Source organism: Neocloeon triangulifer, unplaced genomic scaffold, assembly GCF_031216515.1.
Source record: "Neocloeon triangulifer isolate White Clay Creek 2 clone unplaced genomic scaffold, ASM3121651v1 ptg000012l, whole genome shotgun sequence".
Taxonomy (NCBI): domain Eukaryota; kingdom Metazoa; phylum Arthropoda; class Insecta; order Ephemeroptera; family Baetidae; genus Neocloeon; species Neocloeon triangulifer.
Genome location: NW_026775554.1, coordinates 3,272,840 through 3,293,081, shown reverse-complemented (window position 1 = coordinate 3,293,081; position 20,242 = coordinate 3,272,840). Strand labels below are relative to the sequence as shown.

General features: G+C 34.3%; 1 protein-coding gene and 1 long non-coding RNA gene across 8 annotated transcripts in view; one reads left to right on the top strand and one right to left on the bottom strand.

Moving 5' to 3' along the window:
- The window catches only part of LOC132197728 (uncharacterized), a 95,775-nt gene that overhangs the window by 43,700 nt on the left and 31,833 nt on the right, over positions 1-20,242 (bottom strand). The window lies entirely within an intron of this gene.
- LOC132198097 (uncharacterized) lies at positions 193-15,149 on the top strand. The gene is made up of 3 exons (XR_009441961.1): positions 193-258; positions 14,457-14,513; positions 15,122-15,149. It is a non-coding gene; the product is annotated as an uncharacterized LOC132198097 (long non-coding RNA).

The following is a 20,242-nucleotide window of genomic DNA, read 5'->3' as shown; positions in this document are numbered from 1 at the left end:
TTTGACGAAGGAGATTAAAACAAAATACAAGTGATATCGAAGCGATAAGGACAACACGAAACGAGTATTACAGCTTTTTACACCTTCGTTGCAAATCAATCATGTGTACTACATGAAGCTAGTTGATAAAAAGGATAAAAAGCTAATGGGGATTTTCTGTTGCACTTTGAAACGTCAATTGCTAGAGATATAATTGAATTGAAACAGTGAAGTGTAATTGTTCTCAGCTCCAAGGACAGCGGTTTGATATCAACAAAAGTGAAATTTTTCCTTCAAAATTTTTATCAGTTGTTTTCATTATAATTATATGTTTCCATGCACTATAAATTTACAATTATTTGCATTTTTTGAAAACTAAAAATTAATTTTAATAATCTTGTTGCAATTTACAGTTATGGTCAAGTGCAATGAGAAGTTTAAATTTATCAGACAAGTGTGATATCTTAGTAATTAAATAGTATTTAATTACTAAGATATATCCTCCTGAAAATGCATCCCTAAATATAATAAAAAATAGAAATAAAGCAATAAAAAATAAATAATACTAACTTGAAAATGCATTAATTCCTAAAAAAATAATAATAAATAACAATAAAGCAATAATAATTGGAGGAGATTCAATAGACTTAGCTCTCCCGGGATAAAAGGTATCCCGGGATAAATACAAAGGGATAAAATTTAGACCACTGTCCAGGGTTAAATATTTTTTGTCCCGCCTTCAAATTTTTGTCCCCAAGTCATTGGGGGGTATCTTTTCTTAGCCCCCTCTACGGGATAAATATTTAACCCGCGCTAAAATCAAATGAGCTGGTAATTAAAAGATCGTCAACATGCTCGCAAACTTTTTAAATTTGCCAATTGCAATGAACAAAAAACTTTTTCAAATCAGAATTTTGTGAGGATCAAGAAAATGAGGGCAAAATTGAAATCCAAAGCTAACACAAAAATCTGTATGTAACTTAATTTAAAATTGCTTATTTATTTTGCTCAGAAATTTCTAAAGACCTCTTCATCAAAGCGAAATTATGCAAGGATTTTTTTCTTTTGAAATTTTTTGCACGTAAAATTTCTCAACTCTGAAAAACTAAAATTCTCAAGCTTATTTTTTTATTTGTAGATAAATTAAATCCGCTATTTTCTTTTAATTACACGTAACAAATAAAAAAAAAGGAAAAAATTAGTGAACGTGAAAAAGTAAAAAAAAAAAAAAAATGCTTTTCTTTCATCTTAAGTGTTTCCCATTTAATTTAATTTAAAGACCTTTTCGTCAGAGTTAATTTGAGCAAATAATCTTTTTCTTATGGCTATCAAATCAAGTATTGAACCAGTGGCTGGCTACCGGCTGCCGGCTGTCAAAAGTGCAACTGCAATGAACATGTGCAGCTTATATGAGGTGCTCATTTGAGGTACTCATATGAGCTGCTTATATGAGCACCTCAAATGAGCAAATGTGTCTAGCCAAAGGCAAGCCAAGGACTCCGGCCGGCATATAATAATGATAATAATGATTGTAGTAGAAGTTCACGATTGAGGGTTGATTCATGGTGGATTGAATTTAAATTCGGCTTTTCCTCGATGGGTTTTTGTGAGTTTTTATTGTTTAAGAAAAACAATATCCTGCTCTACATGTTTCGGCTGCGGGCTGCAGCCATAATTCATGAGCTGTGAAAAACATTTTGACAAAAATTAGTACAAAATTAAATATTTTTTAACAAAAATTTGACATTTACTTCAAAATATTTTTCAAAAACCATTATAAGTTTTTATAATAAGTTTTTATAATAATAATTATAATAATAAAATTATTATAAAAACTAATATGGTTTTTGAAAAATATTTTGAAGTAAATGTCAAATTTTTGTTAAAAATTATTGTTTGTGAAGAAATGTAAATTTAAATAATTTTTCACGAAAAATTTGTCAATTTAAAAGAAAAAAAATTTTTGAAAAAATATTTAATTTTGTACTAATTTTTGTCAAAATGTTTTTCACAGCTCATGAATTATGGCTGCAGCCCGCAGCCAAAACATGTAGAGCAGGATATTGTTTTTCTTAAATAAAAACTCACAAAAACCCATCGAGGAAAAGCCGAATTTAAATTCAATCCACCATGATAATAATGATCATTACGATCATAACAATCACAGCGATCATAACGATCATAGCGATCATAACGATCACAGGGTTCATAACGATCATAACAATCACAGCGATCATAACAATCATAGCGATCATAACGATCATAGCGATCATAACGATCAAAACGATCACTGCGATCATAACGATCATAACAATCACAGCGATTATTACGATCATAGCGATCATAGCGATCATAACAATCACAGGGTTCATAACGATCATAACAATCACAGCGATCATAACAATCACAGCGATCATTACGATCATAGCGATCATAACGATCACTGCGATCATAACGATCATAACAATCACAGCGATCATAACAATCATAGCGATCATAACGATCATAGCGATTATAACGATCACAGCGATCATAACGATCATAACAATCACAGCGATCATTACGATCATAACGATCACAGCGATCATTACGATCATAGCGATCATAACGATCACAGCGATCATAACAATCATAGCGATCATAACGATCATAACAATCACAGCGATCATAACGATCATAGCGATCATAACGATCACTGCGATCATAACGATCATAACAATCACAGCGATCATAACAATCATAGCGATCATAACGATCATAGCGATCATAACGATCACAGCGATCATAACGATCATAGCGATCATAGCGATCATAACGATCACAGCGATCATAACGATCATAGCGATCATAACGATCACTGCGATCATAACAATCATAACGATCATAACAATCATAACGATCATTACGATCACAGCGATCATTACGATCATAGCGATCATAACGATCACAGCGATCATTACGATCACAGCGATCATAACGATCATAACAATCACAGCGATCATAACAATCATAGCGATCATAACGATCATAACAATCACAGCGATCATAACGATCACAGCGATCATAACGATCACTGCGATCATAACGAGCATAACAATCACAGCGATCATAACAATCATAGCGATGATAACGATCATAGCGATCATAACGATCACAGCGATCATAACGATCATAGCGATCATAACGATCACTGCGATCATAACGATCACTGCGATCACAGCGATCATAGCGATCATAACGATCATAGCGATCATAACAATCACAGCGATCATAACAATCATAGCGATCATAACGTTCAGTGATCATAACGATCACAGCGATCATAACGATCACAGCGATCATTACGATCATAGCGATCATAACGATCATAGCGATCATAACGATCATAGCGATCATTGCGATCATAGTGATCATAACGATCATAGCGATCATAACGATCACAGCGATCATAACTATTATAACAATCACAGCGATTGTAACGATCATGACTATCATAACAATCACAGCGATCATAACGGTCATTGCGATCGTAGGGATCATAGCGATCATAACGACCTAAAATGAGCTGCTCATATGAGCACCTCGTCGTTTTTTAGTCGTTTTGTAGTCAACTTGGAGTCAACTTGGAGTCGTTTTCGACTCCCAAATGACACTAAACCATTACCAATTGACTCCCAATCAACTCCCCAAACGACTCCCATAATGCAATAAAACACGCAAAGCTCGTTCTCCCTTTATATTTATATACCACCTCGCTTAAACATCCCAATAATTTTACCATCAATAAGCCGTCAACTATTTCGACTATTGAACCAGCTGACCTTGCTGTCAATTTTGAAACAAAAAGGTCAGCCGCTAGTAATAAAAAAATAAAATCAAGTCAAAAATTTTCTTCACATTGTCTGAGTGTTCAATGCAGTTGCACTTCTGACAGCCGGCAGCCGTAGCCAGCCACTGGTTCAATACTTGATTTGATAGCCATAAGAAAAAGATTTATTTACTCAAATTAACTTTGACGAAAAGGTCTTTAAATATTTGGGAAACACTTAAGATGAAAGAAAAGCAAATTTTGTTTTTACATTTTCACGTTCACTAATTTTTTTCCTTTTTAATTTGTTACGTCAAAAATTTGTTAAAAAATTTCAAAAGAAAAAAATCCTTGCATAATTTCGCTTTGATGAAGAGGTCTTTAGAAATTTCTGAGCAAAATAAATAAGCAATTTTAAATTAAGTTACATACAGATTTTTGTGTTAGCTTTGGATTTCAATTTTGCCCTCATTTTCTTGATCCTCACAAAATTCTGATTTGAAAAAGTTTTTTGTTCATTGCAATTGGCAAATTTAAAAAGTTTGCGAGCATGTTGACGATCTTTTAATTACCAGCTCATTTGATTTTAGCGCGGGTTAAATATTTATCCCGTAGAGGGGGCTAAGAAAAGATACCCCCCAATGACTTGGGGACAAAAATTTGAAGGCGGGACAAAAAATATTTAACCCTGGACAGTGGTCTAAATTGTATCCCTTTGTATTTATCCCGGGATACCTTTTATCCCGGGAGAGCTAAGTCTATTGAATCTCCCCCATTAGTAATAAAAACTTTAAGTCCAAATAATCTTTAATATTATTTTACTGTTAACTAAATTTGCAGCTTTATTTTAAAATTTCTTTTAGAAATCTTTTGGTGTCTTAATTAAAGCATTAATTTTTTTTCATAAACAGTTTTTTTTAATATCCACCTTAAAATATTGGACTTGTAACTAGAACTGTGGTTTAATCTGACTAATTATAGAGCAATGAATATTTTAATTTTTCATTCACATATAATTATATAGTGAGCACAAAACAATGATTTATCATATCATCTCTACAAACTGACATTTCAATTTGAGCCAAACATAATCTGACTAGCGGCACAGCAACTAACTATACTGAACTGTATTGATAGCTCAGTCAGTGATAAAAACCGCTCTTGATATTATCACCGACAGCTCAAAATTGAAACGCAACAAATTAAAATGTGCTGTCGGTAATTTCGTTATCAAGCACATTTTGAATATTGACCTAGTCTTGTCTGATGTGAGAGTGGTAGGATTTTCTCTATGTACTTGTGCGAGATAAAAAATGCAATTAGACACGTACATTTGCACAGTACATGTGATGCCGAAAGATAAGCAGAGATAATTCGAAATTATTTGCAAGATGCAATACGTATCTCTGCAAGCAGACTTGCACACCTATTTTACGTTTGGTTTAGCTTTGCAGAAAAATAACCGATTTTTACCAAACATGAAATGTTGTTGGCAAAATTACCAAGATATGTGTGTGGTATTTTTGTTTTGTCAAACATTCCCTGTTTAAAAAAATAATACATAATTTATTATATTAGTCAGGTTTAATTTTTTTATTTCAATTATTTTTAATAGAGTTTTATTATGTACAATGATTTTTTTTTTATTTCGAGACATATTTTTTTATGAAAAAATTAAACCAATATCTTAATTAATCATGTCTAGAATAAAAGCGGGTTAATAAAGATATCAAAAACAAATAAGCTCAAATAACTCTGAAATGATTTATGATCGGTAATAAAAAAATGTTAAACCTATATTGCTTTACTGCTAGTAAAATAGTTTAGAAGGCACAATTAAAATCACGATCAGTTTTGTAATCAAATATCAAAATGATTATTTATTTCTGCTTGAAAGAATATAAATTTGTAATTAAAAATAAAATTTTTATTCTTTTTTTAAATCCTTTCTTGAAATATTTAGTTTTCAGAGTGCAATAAAATTTAACATTAGAATTTATTAAAAAAATGCCCTGCTCTCTAATTTTTTATGCTACAAACTTGAAAATTCCGTAAAAATATTGCATGTAATTAAAATTTTCAGTTTTTTAAAAGCAAAACTTTTTATGCATTCCCCTCGAGGTGTAACGTGGCGTGAAGACGACGCCGGCGGCGGTGGTAACGGCGATCTTATGTTTGACGTGCAATCCTCTGGATGACCACCTGTTGGATGTTTTTCGTGAGAAACTCGTCGTTTCTCGGCGCACACCTGAGCCCGCGAGACGAGCAAACCGAAAGGAAATGAAAAATATTCGGCCTGGGAAGGCGAAAAAGGAATTTTTTTCAGGGGTGAAATTTGAATGCGCGTGACATAGAAAGGGAAGAATTGGCGCGGCTGCTGATGAGTAATCTAGCGAGGGCCACCCTTGCTGCGCAGTGGCCTGCAGGGGCGGATTAGATGTGCGCACCGGGGTGCACCAACAACCCTCGAAACCCTGCCGCACTCGGCACCCTCCTCATCTAGCTCTTAAAATAAGGGTGGCGCGGCGAACGGGGGCCGCCGCGCTTCTAACTACACTATCGAATTTCAGCTCTAGGCTTTGCATACTTTCCCCTCCGCGCCTCCAACTTTTGCGCCAGCTTTTTCCAAACCCGCTATATTTTGCAGCACTCGCAGCAGTTTAAACTGTGGGGAGCGCAAAGAATACGAGATGAGCGTTGAAGAAGAATGATATTGTCTTGTGATCAATGCGGGCATAAAATTTATTTTCACGTAATTTTATTTGAACTGGCCTAAAAGTTAAAAATTGAACGGTGTTTCAGTTTTTTTAAAGCTGAATATTGGATTATTTATCACGGATATAAAGTTAATTTTACTTTTCAATTTTGACGGTTGTTATCTTGGAAAATAGGACCCAACACTAACAATCTCTCTCTACGATTTAAACGAAATTAATTATTTTACATTTTAGTTGAGTTAATTTTTACTGTTGGAAAGATATCTTGTGATACCTAAATTTAAAAAATATAGTACTTAATAAATAAAAAATAAAACCTTTTTAAATTAATTTAGATCTGTATTTCACCGCACCAACTTTAAATTACTTTTTATTATGCTATTATTTATTATTTTTTTCTGATTTATATTTTAATTTTAAATTTAGAGAATAAAGTATTTAATTATAATATTATTAAGCATTGCTTTCTTTAAATTATTTATTTTATAATATTTGATCTAGCTGAATTGAAATGAATGATCCATTCATGAAAAGAAATTAAACAATTAAAATATATATTTTTTTTTAAATTTCGAGAAATTATGGCAAAATACTTACTCAATTGTTCTGCTCTCAAAATAAAAAAATTCTTGAGCACTCATTTTATTTTGCTCTAATATATTAGTATTAACGTTCCCATATTATCTCTTTTTTAAACTCAATCCATTTGTTTTACATAATTAAACTTTGCACGTCTCTTACATCAAGTTGTAAGGGTAGCTTTGACACTCCCTCAGCTTCACTCTGGCAAAGATGTTGTGGACATGACATTATTTTACCTTATCTTGCTTGCATTTGACAAGCATAGTTTGCAAATCTTGTTCGTGTCACTTCAAGTTGCAAGTAAGCGCATCCTTGCAACAATCCACACCCACATATCTTGCAAAATTTTGAGTGATCACCTGCTAGGCATGTGTCTGCATTTAAAGTTATCTTTGTGAGCCGCACTTTCAGACCGATAACCAATAAAATCCCCTGCGCAGCAAAGGCGGATTAATAAAAAAGCTCTAAAATGCGTAACTCGCAAAGTCGTTTTCTGCCTTCTGCCGTTAAATATGAAATCGTATTTCCGGCGGCGAGAAAGAAAGTGTCACTCGCAGAAGTTTCCGAATATGCTAGATTTTATCGATTGCCGGCGGATAATTAAAGAACGAGCTGGGGCGGCGCGGCAGTTTTACAACTTGCGAGAAACAGAAGGAGCAGAGTAGCGAGCGCGAGCAGGGAGATTATTTTAATTGCAAAGTTTTAATGACACTATAAAAATAAATATAAAATGGTGCTCGCCGGGAGCTGTATTATGGAGAGAGGGTGGGCGTCGATACACGAGTTATAGCTCGTCCCTTATACCCTTTCAAAGAAGCGCGGGGGGCGCGAGTTTTAGCTGCTTTTCCCGCTAAAGGGTAATTCATTCCGCCGCCTCGACTTTCGCTCCTTCTCCACATGCAAAAGGATTAGGCTTGGAAATTGCGTTTCGAAAAGGACAGAATGGAAAATTGTGTGGGTGGACGGAGTCTTGGAATTCGCCACAACCTATTATTGTTTCTGGTTTATTTGCAATTCTTTTTATCGCAGTGGAGTATATTTTGGGGACAAGGAAAGGACGAGTGATAAAATATCAAATAATATCATATGTTAGAAAAAATATGTATACAATTTTCTGCTTAAAACTTCTCTAAAAATTTCAATATGTGTATTGAATCACAAGACTCAGTCAATTGATTTTAAAAAATAAATTATAAATGATCAGATTGAGATTTTTCATAGAGAACTCAAGCAATAACCATTTCGAGAGGACAGGCTACCGTTTAATATGTTTTAAACGATTGTGTAGACTAAATTATTAATGTAACGTATTAATTTAAATATTATTTTCAATATTAAAACTTAATTGTTAATAAAAACAGATTCATCAAGATCAATTGAATCAAAATTAAAAAATTCATATTTAAAAATTTTATTAATAGACAAAAAAAAATTGTTTTATTATTAATAAATGTAAAAAAATTTGATTGAAAATTTAAACATTAACGTATTAATTAAAGTTTTTCAAATATTTTGCAAATTGTCTTGCTCGTAAAAAGATTATTAAATACAATATTTTAACAGAGATTTGTAACTAATTTTAGAAATTCAGCTCCCAGTGTGCATCTGAGTGAACATTATTACACGTAATATTCCGAAACATATTTTTTTTTTTATTATCAGGATATTTTCTAATGATCATTTTTGCATGACCCTCAATTCTGCTACGTTGAGCCATGTTGAAATTAAAATTTGTTCTCTTTCCAATAAAAAACATTCTTGTTAAAAATTTAGCCCGTAATTTCCATAATTTTAAATTTCGTCCAACTCGCTGAGGCTCGAAATCGCACATTCTCGCCTTTCAGCTAAATTGAATGCGCACATACAAGAGTGGTGCACGGAAAAAAAATAATAATTTGAACCACTCTCTTTTACGAGATTTGCAGCATGCTTAATGACGCCTATAGAGAGGCAGAGGCAGACGCGGGTGCAAAATGTTCATGCTTTTCCATGTTAATGCTGGGTGCAGGCGGGCTGGAGTGAATGGAAAAATCCGCGCGCATATGTGACGGGCCGCGCGCCTACATAAAAATGCTTTAATTAAAAATGCGGGAGAGCGAATGAGTCCCCCTCACTTTCGTGAAGCAAAAAGTCACATAATGAGTGAGCGAGCGAGCGAGCGTCTCGTACATGTGGAAAAGGAGCGGGCGGCGGAAAAAAAAGGAAAGAAAAGAGAGTGAAGTAGCTGGTGCCAGCCGCTATGTGCGGGGTGGATAGCGCCGAGTAGAAAGATGGAGAACCACCCCCTCGAAAGCGGCAGAGAGATTAAGAAGTACGAGTAGAAAGAGGTGAGGTCTATACAGGCGGCGGTGGTGTGGGGGGCTGACTGATGAGAGGGCGGAATTCTCTCACAAAGAGAATGCGTTATGCGCGGCAGCAGAAATGTAAAAAATATGAAAAATATATACATACATTCATACGGACGTACGTACGTGTGCGGCGAGTACGTTTTTTATACTTTTTGCAACCGGAGGAGAGAGAGTGAGTGAAACTAACAATAAGACGCGGGACAAAAAGCATGGGAAACACTCATCAGCATCCATACGAATTTCGAGAGGCTGCGCGCCGGTAGAAAACAAAAAATACCCTCCATCTCTCTCTCTCTCTCTCTCTCTCGGTTGCTGCTTTTCATCATGTAAAAGCAATATGGAGAACAGAGAGAGTAAAAAGAAAGAAATTAGAGGCGAAGTTTTAATTGTGCCGCGGCTCCCTCCGCCGACGATTTTTGCTTGCTTCTTTCCCTTCCGCCCGCCCGCGTTTCGCCTCTTCGCCTACCCGCCCAGAAATAAGAAAGAATCGCGCCACCTAAAAATGTTAAAATATTTTTATATAAATCTTCTCAAACGCCGTGTTTTGTTTATATATGCGCTTGTAGAGGAAAATGTTCAGTCAGCCGAAACAAATCTTGTTTGCAAGTTATCGCCCGATTTTCGTACCAATCTGTCTCCGCAGTTTTATGGTTCAGAATTCAAGGAAAAAGAGGTTTAGAGAATGTTAAACGCCGATATTATTTCTACGACGCCTATGATTTCTTTCTGCAATTAATTCAAACTTTTAGCCCTGCAATTGCTGTTAATGTAGATGAAAATTTGGCTTTAATGAATATCAAATTTGTTTGTGCCCTTGACTCGTTTTCTGAAAAAATAAATGTTGTGTATTTCCTGGTAGTATTTAGTTTTTTATTAAAGAACATTTCCTGCTCTACATGTTTCAGCTGCAAGCTACATCTCTTAATCAAAAGAACGCAAAATAATTTTTCCCGTTTTCCATTATAATGCATAACAAATGCGACTGACGTTGTTGTGATTTTGGAAAGGAAACAAGGCACTTAAAAAGTAAAGTAAACTTTAATTATAGTTCTCAAGCAACACGACCTGCCTCGGCGGGCTCGCGAGCGAGAGTCTTCGATCAGTCGCGAGCCGCCGTGGCCTTTCTTTCAGAATAATACAAATAGGCACAAACATGTGTACAGCAGATATGGAAGGATGCACGTTGAGTGGCCGGACTATGCTCACTTTCGAAAAGCATAATATATAATTATGTCTATAAATGCGCGCGATAACGCAGCATAAACAATATGGTGGCACGAAAATAAAGGCGGTCGCTTGGGCATTATAACAATTAAGGTTTACAAAAATTTCGGTAAAATATTATTAATTATTGATATAAAAAAAAATTGAGTTTTCATTCATTGTTTGTGAAAATTCTAAAATCGGTTCATTTGGTTTTGGGTCTCAAAGGAGATTTGCTTTTTTTTCAGATGTAAACTAAAAATATAAAATCACAAAATATTCTTATAAGGAAAGATTGACACAAGAAATATTTAAAACAAAATCCATTTCAATCTTAAAGTTAAGATTTTAACAGGTATTATATATAATTTAATAAATCCAATTTGAATAATTTATTTACAATTTGTATTCTTGTAATAAGCTTTTATTTTTCTCGGAATAGTTTTATCTTAACGTTTTGTCACATTCAGTTTTTTGAAAACGCCCAGTGTTTTATCATTTCTCCCGCATCTACGGTTTTCCATACCAACATAAACAAGCGCACATATTTTCATTTTCACAACTCGAGGGTATTAATCATTTGAAACGAGGGGCGAGGGTCGATTCTGCTAAAAGTGGCATTTTCCTGGGCTTAGCTCGAATTTCGAGCGCATCTCTAATTTAGAATTCCAAAATGGAAACGTATATATTTTGTGTGTGCAACAAATATTTTAATGCCTGTAGGCGAGCTTCAAAGGAGATGCCGCGAGGGGTGAAATGTTTTGAGAGCCTTTTTGCCGTGAAATCACGCGGAAGAATTGAGCCGAGCGAGGAAAAAGGAAGCAAATTTCTAAACAATCGAAAACTTGCGCAATCCTGCGCCAAACGACAACAGCCGGGAGAGAAAAAAAACTCACACGCGAACATTCTAATTTGGAAATATGCGATCGCTGTTTGTGAAACAATATGTGTTTGCGAAAGTTAGTTGAACGCAGGAAGAACGGAAAAAATTAAAAAGTCAAATGTTTGCCCAAATACTGATGCATGGATGAGAGAGAGGGAGGCAGAGTGATGTATCACGCTCACGTAAATATTTATCGACGACAGTTTTTTCGGCATTAACAAAGAGTATGATATACGAGCGCATGAATATAAATATGCGGTTTGATTTATTTTGAATGCTTTAGCAGCTGACGACGATATGCAAACCCTCCGAGCGCGTATGCAGAGTTAGAGTGGAAATTTTGAGCCTGCATAGCAAACAGAACAGTAAATAACCAAAAATCATAAATCAACTCGAAATTTTGCTATGTTATGAGTTTAGAATTTAGAACTGTTGAAATTTGCCATATTTTGCATTAAAAAAAATAATAGTTTTATTTTTCAATAAATACCTGGTTTTGGAGATCGTTGTGATGTGCACTATAAAATTTATTGTTTATAGTTCTTGTTAAAAAAATTACAAAACTAGCAAATTGTTCAAATGTCGTCAGCCAAAAAGATAATATTATTGCCAGAGTCTGATAAGGTTGGACGAGAAAATAAATCTTTATGGCACCAATCTAAAAAGACGCTTTAAATTCTATGAAAATAGTATTGTTAACCTTCAAATCTTTAAATGAAATTGATTTAAAAAAGTTCAATTTTTCAATACTTTTATTATTTATTTATTTAATTTATTCATTCTATATTTTTTTTTAATAAATTACGGCTGATTACTTCCAAAGATAATTGCATTTCATCTCCATAAAAAATTCAGGTTTAGAATATTTTTTTTAATTCAATTCAATTCATTATTTATTTTGGGTGATTTGAATTTAGTCGTTTTTTCTCGATTGGGTGTTGTGAGTTGTTTATTTGTTTAAGAAAACACCATCCTGCTCTACATGTTTCGGCTGCGGGCTGCAGCCACCATAACTCATGAGCTGTGAAAACATTTTGATCATTGACAAGAATTAGTAAAAAAATTAACATTAAAAAAAAATATTTTCATTAAAAATAACAATTTTCCAAAACATGTAGAGAATGATGTTATTGTTCTTAAACAATAAACAACTCACAAAGCTCATCGAGGAAAAGCCGACTTTACATTCAAATCACTATGAATCAACCCTTGATCGTGAAATTATGCCAAAATCATTAATCATTAATTTTGGTTCAAACAGGTCAAAACAATCAATTGCGGAAAAAATTAGTTGGGAGAAAAATAGGCACACAGTGCAAGAGAGCAAACTCACTGAAACTTTTTGAATTAAATAATCATAATTCCTTATTCAATTAAGGGTGTGTCAATCTAGAAATGATAAAACTTTAATTTATTAAAATACTGATTAACATTTTTTTTAAATCTTCATAAATGGAGAAAAAATTTTATGTAAATTATAATTTTATCAAAAATCATTTCAAAATGCAGAATAGACTAAAGGCATTTCAGCACTTCTCCATTTCGTCAGAGAAGGGCTGATTTTTTAATATTTCGCGTTTAATGCTCACGAACGTTAAATACAAACATCCATTGTACAGCACATGGGAAATTTTTTGTCACACACGCTCTGTAAAAACACAAATAAAAAGCTCAAATCCGATCCGAAGCATATGGATTTGCTTTTTTCCAGCATATTTCGCCGTCATCCCCGTCATAGGCGGAGGGAAACCGAATTTGGATGATGGAAACAAAAACATCGGGATGAGGGATGCCCACGCGGAGAGGCAAAAATGTGTACAGAAATAATCACACGCGGGATAGGGTGTGGCCCCGCGGGGAAAAGAGGGCGAAAGTGTTGCGCGCTCTTTCTCTCTCCAAAATCGCACCCCAGAATTTATGCGCGCGTGGAATTAATGCGAGCAAAAGCTGCTGCATAGTTTTTTTCTGGGCATTTTTAGAAGAGCTGGTTCAGCTGCATGGCCGGAGTGGACCGTGGCCGCCGCCGCCGCTGCAGCAGATATTAAAACTAACGAGGGGCGTGTGTGTTTTTATGCGGACATGAGTACACGAGGGGTGTAAAATATTATTGCACACGCAGCACACTGGCACACGCGCAACCCCATTATGCACCACGAGAGCACATAAAATTTTTACCAAATTTAATTTCCGCGTTTCAATCTCTGTTTTGTTTGGAGCCGAAAAAGCAGCGCGGCCTTTTCCCGGTGAGAACACCTGCTCTGTTTGATTTCGACTTTTGTTTCACGGCCGCGGTCCAGATTCTCGTTAAACCCTTGGCTAATGGAAAATTCATTTTGCGCCATATGAGGATTTTTGTTGACTCACTATATTTGCCTCTCAAGTCTGTTAATTCTCAAATTATATTTCTAGTAAAACAATTTTTTTTTTAAATTCTCTTTCATTTAACATAATATAAGCTTAGAAATAAAAGGAAATATAACATAATATTTTTCATAAATACAACAGGATATTAAATTAATTTTGGAATAGGTAAATTCATATTGAATTTTTCCTAAAATTCTATATTATAGGATATTAGGATCACTTATTTTTGACCGATTTTAAATTTTAATAAGATAGTAAATTAATACTTCTATAAATCTCCTTCAAGGTTTCATAAGTTTTTGTAGGTATTGTTCCGAATTTTTGAGATTAAACTATTCTACAAGTTATTTTACATTAAAATTTTTAATTTAATTAATGCATTTTTTTTTTTTAATACTTTCAACCACTTTCAACCATGGCAATTATGATTTTATTCATTTGGTTTTTAATTAAATATTTAGGCACAATGTGCTTGATCAATGAAGAGAAGCATATAATCGCACATAACATAAATTTAATTCCCCACAATACAACCAAATTTCGGTTGTATGCAATAATTCATTTGCTTTCAGATACCCTCAATTGGCGGCTAGAGTGCATTATTTTAATAGGTTTGGCGAGTGCGTCTGGTGAGTAAGCAACTCATAATAAGTGATTTAATACAAACCCCCAGACTCAAATTTGATTTTAAGTGAACACCGTTTTTACACCCGTTTGTTTACTAACTCGATACTCACTAAAATCCTACAGCTTAGTCGTTTGAACATGTTGTCCGAAAGAAATACCCTCTAAAACAACCGAGTTTTTATTGTTTATTAATAGGTTTGTACTAACCAATTTTTTCATAATTTAAAATAATAAATATATCTTTTAAAGCCCTAATTATATTTCGTCATCGTCTCTGTGAATGTAGAAATATATTTCGTCATCGTCTCTGTGAATGTAGAAATATATTTCGTCATCGTTTGAATGTAGAATATTTAATTTTAGTTACCTAAAATCGTCATCGAAACTAAATAATGAATAAATTCTACCGATGTAATAATAGTAAAAACACAATTACGAACAAAGTTAATGAACATAGAAAACCATTATGCGTTCGATTTCAACTTTGACAGGGGTGCTTTCAAATTCAAACGCATAATTGATTCAGTATCTGGCTTTTCCCAGCGTTCTTTCCCAAAACCTTATAAACTTCCAAATAAACCAACTCGAAGGTATATTTTTTTCACGGCAGATAATTTGGACAAGGCACGGGCGATGGGAATACATCTCTATGTGGTTGGTGACCGACGGACCACATCAATGAAGGCAGTGATGCTGCGCCGCCACACTTGGCGGACGAGCGGACTGCATACAAAGCAAGGGGTTAAAAGGGAAAGCGTCTGCCAGGCTTCGAAGGAGAAAAATCGTCGACGAAAGCGAGCAGTGAAATTATCGACCTACTTGAAAAATATAAAAGCTTTTTGTTTCCACATATGATATGTATTAATATGGAAAAAAGAAAACGATAAAATAAAAAATATATTTAATTTTTAATTATTTTACAATGAAAAAAACAACAAATTAATGACTAGTTATTTTCAGCATTGTTAAATATATTTTAATTATTAAATTTTTTATCACTTTTTCTCTAATATTTGTTTTAATTTTTTCTGCAAAAAGTCCTATTTTGATGAAATTAATATGTTACATGTTGAACGAAATCGATAAACAAAATTTAATTGGGTCTAATTATCTTCCAAGGTCAAATTGTTAGACTGCAAAATCCCCGATTTATAGGATTCAATTAAAGGCGTCAGCGCTCGCAATTGTCTTTATCTGTCAGTAACGAGGGCGATAATAATAGATAAGTGCACACGAAACTAGCAATGAGATTAGAAACTGGGCGCGCGTGTGCGAATTTTTATATGCTTTTTCGGTCTACTACAAACACATTGGCTCGTGCCACTCATTTTTCAGCTCAAAAAAGCGACGCCTATTTTCAGAGAAGAGCCGTCGGTGCTGATATCATTTCTCCTTGGTTGCCGCCGGGTGAGTTTATTAAATGTAATTATTAAACCAGACCAGTTTTGGAGCTTCCTTCAGAGCATGTGGCGCGATGCATTTCCCTTGATTTGCCACCCACCTGTTTCTTTAAACTTGGAAGGAAAAAAGAACTTTGTAGTGTGCTATTCATTGCTTGCTTATCTTGAAATGGACGAAATTCAAACAAATACTCTTCTGGGCTAGCAATGTTTCAGTTAATTAAATTACTAAATATTTTCTATCCATTTCTGCATACAATTTATAGATAAAAATATAATTTAAAAATATTTTTAATTCACAATTAAATAATGGTAAAAATTAATGAAATAAAATACATGATCCCAAATTTTATGCGGGTTGGTTTTCAAACAAAACAGAATATAAAGTTTTAAATTAAACAAAACTCCAATAATTAAAAGTTTAAATGAGATTCTTAACAAATCGTATCATTTGGCGATTTGTGAAGAGTTTGATTCAAAATAAAAAACTCTCCAATTTGCTCTTGCATGTCAATCAAAACGATTCAACCCCTGGTTCATCTTTCACCCCAATATCGCCCACACATCATCACCCCTATAGATGAAAAGAAAAAAGAATACACGTATATGTTATAATTACAGTTTTCGAGCCCTAAAAATATATATTCATCCGAACGGAGAAAATTTCACTTTTTATTCAGCAAGCATAAAGGACACATCAGAGAACGCGATGAAATAAAAAAAGAGGGCTCTTATTTCCGCTTACATGATGAGACTCCCACCCGTTTCACCCACCCACCCTTCACTCCCACCCTCTGACGAACCCATTCATGAAATGAACGCACAAAGAACGCGCGGGTGAAATATGGTCTGCGAGGTTGGCTGGGGTGAGCGCGCTTGACCCGCGGATCATTGTCGGCAAATGCACCCTTGACTAATTCATTCAGCGATGATGAGGTGCAAACATTGACGGTCCAATTAACAACGATTAATTTGCAGGCAAAGTGCAATTAACGTAGAAATTAATTTAATTTCAATGATTTAGCTAATTCCAAGGTGGCTCCACCTTGAAAATTAACTAAATTATTTACTGAAAGTTTAATTTCATTTAATAAATAACATTTAAATTTTTTCTTATTCAAATTATTTTTTATTTTTTATGAATTAATAATTAAACAAGGTTGTAAGATTAAATAAAATGAAGCGAAACGAAATAGTTATTTTGTATATTTTTTTTTTAATTCTCAATTCATTTGGCCAACACCTCAGTAAACAATTATTAAAACCACACACCTGCCACACTTTCATATAATAATCTTAAAAGCGCTTAAAAAATGTGTCCCAAATAAGCTTTCAACACAATTTTTATCAATAAAACATTGAAGCATAGTTATCTTTTAATCAATCCAAAATAATTTGTATGCCGCTGCCTGTCTAATTGTCTATCAAACTAGAAATATCTCAACTTAGTTGAGTGCGTATAATAATAACTTGTGATATCATAAGTGTAACCATTAGTTTCTTATTTTATGAACATAGATTATTTTATATGTGGTGTGGATCTCAAATAATTGTGGACAATAAATAGTAAATATGCGCATTAATTTGATAAAACTGTCCAGCAAGGGGGACTTGTGTGTAACTGATTGTTGGTTTTGCCTTAATTGTATTGCGATTTCTGATTCCAACGAAAAATTATTCAACACGGCGAAATTTACAATATTATAAATTAAAATTATTACTAATTTAAAAAAATCTCTACTCATAAAATTTTTTATTATCGACTACAATTTTTATTGAGTTATAAAATACTCTGAGTAATTAAAGTATTAAATTTTAATTAATAAAGGATTGTCAGAGATGGAATCATTATAATTTATGTTAACACAGACGCTTCAGTTGGAATGACTCAAATTCAAAGACGCACAGTTCCTCTCCATACACCCGCATTTTTAATTGGTCGTAATTAATTCATCCATATACTCAAAACGCGCAGAGCCGGGCTCTCAGGAACGCTGAATAATTGAGCCGAGTTGCAAAAGCAATCTTGGTGAGTGAGCGCCCCATATTGTCATAAGGGAGTGCGGCGGCGGCGGTGGCGCGCAGTCGTCGTATTTTATCATTACATTAAAATGCTCATGCATCTTTTTATCTCATCTTACTTTTGTTAGACGAAGCTCTAAATCAATACTTTCGGTGCCTAGCAGCTAGCGCGGTGCGAGCCCTTTTTCGGGGCTGCGCGAATCACAAAATTTCACGTGGTGCCGCGAGCTCGCGGCGCTGCTTTTCTGCCCTCATATTATTCCTATGCAATATTGTAAAACATAAAGAGCCTTGCGCGGCGCGCGTTTTAAATGTATAGCTCGGCGTATTAAGCAACAGAAATAGCTCGTTCGCGACGTATAAATTTGTATAGGGGAGGCGCGCACCGCTCGCTCCAGCGGGGCGCAGCTCCGCCTGAATAAATGTATCTCTCTCTCACATATACATACATCTTTTACTAATACCTCCTACTCCTCCCTCTTGTAAAAATTATTGATCTTTGTGATGCTCGCTCTCTCTCATAAAAGGAGTGTATAGTTTAATGTGTGCAGTTAAAACTCTTGCCGGTGCTGCTCTCGGTTCGAATCAAAAGTAAAGTGCAGCCCCCGGAAAAATCCAGACCGAGCGCGCTCTCACAACCCCGAGTTTCCTTTATTCATCAAGTTCCACTTTTGCTTGTATTCCAAACGAGGAAATTTTAATGGAGTCGATAAAAAAATATCTGCTTTCCAAATACCACACAGTATCAGTAATTGGATCATCAATCTGCGAAAAACAAAGTTACATAATAATAATAATAAGAGTAAGAATATGTCTGGAAAAAAGTAAAAATAAAGAACTGCAAAAGCAAGTTCAGTTTTTTTTAGTTTAACTATAGGAAATAATCTAAATCTGCTTCGATTTTAATCAATATTCACCATACTCCAGAAAAAAACCCATAGCTTCTTTATAACCTCACAAATTAAAATGAATGCTATTAAAAGTCATAATTTTATTTTGTTAATTACAACCAATTGTACCAAAAATTTTTTTAATCATCAATTTTAAGTTTGTAAATTAATTAAGAGCTTCATGGAATAGTATGTTCTGGAATAATGTAGATCAGATATATAACAAATCAGATTGAATAATTATTTCTTATGATTTTCATAAAACGTGAAAGGAAACCGAGTAAATCTCATCTTGTCTTCTTACTAATATTTGGTTACTTTCTTATTTCAAATTAAAATAAATAAATACATACATGAAGAAAGTTAATATCTAGATCAGATGTTTTTGAAAAATAATGTTTATAAATATTTATAATGTGGGACTTCTGTCGATTAAAAATAAAAATTATTTCAGTTATTATTATTAAAATATTTTTAAGCTTTACAATAATTATTAATTATAGTAGAACGCCTGTGGTGATAATTTTCATATTTAAAATCTGATTTAATGAAACGATTGAAATCAGTGAAATTTGATATTTTATGATTTATGATATTTAATGCGCAATATTCCATTATATACATTATGTTTGCTCTAAGCTATTAAAATCGTTTATGTACATCGTATTTCTGCAGAATTTCATCCTACACCGTTTCACGCACGTGTGTGTTTGTGCGCGCTTTTAAATCCATACAACCCCCACATTTATTTCTTTGATGCTGCTGAAAGTGAAAAAGTTGTTGCTGCCGTTAATTTTGAATAGTAATCTCTGCTCGTGTCGTGCCCCGTGTTCTGAATAAAAGCGCGCGCACATCAAAGTTTTAACATTCGCGAGAGCTCCGCGGGCAGAATTATTAGATTTCGTGTGTTTAAACACCGACAAGGAAAAAGAGGAGCTTTGCGAGACAAGCGCACACACGTTTCATTACAGTGCTTTTTCCCGATTGGGTCGGCGAAGGAAAATAAACTGAGCAATTTTCTTCCAAGCGGAAATTCACGAGTGCTGGTTTATTTTTGATTCCGTCAAATTTGATTGATTTTGTTTGAATTAAGTTGTAAATTGAAATTACTTTAATATCCAAACATTTATGTATACTAGAAACTGCAAAGCAAAAAATTTAGACCCACTAAAATTTCAAGTGTCATTGAACTGATGGGAGTTTCTTATCAGGCCGCGATAATCGAGCACACACACACTACTCACACCTCATTAGAATCGCAAAAGTTAGCCAGGGCCTTGGCAAAGGTCACCCTCGTGACGTCACTGCTCGTTCTTCGTGGCAAGTGAGCGATCGACGGTTGGCTTTCTGGCGGTGGTGCGCAGTCGGCAGGGAAGGTCTTACGACATGAAAGTTGTGGTCAGAATTATGTAAGGTCAT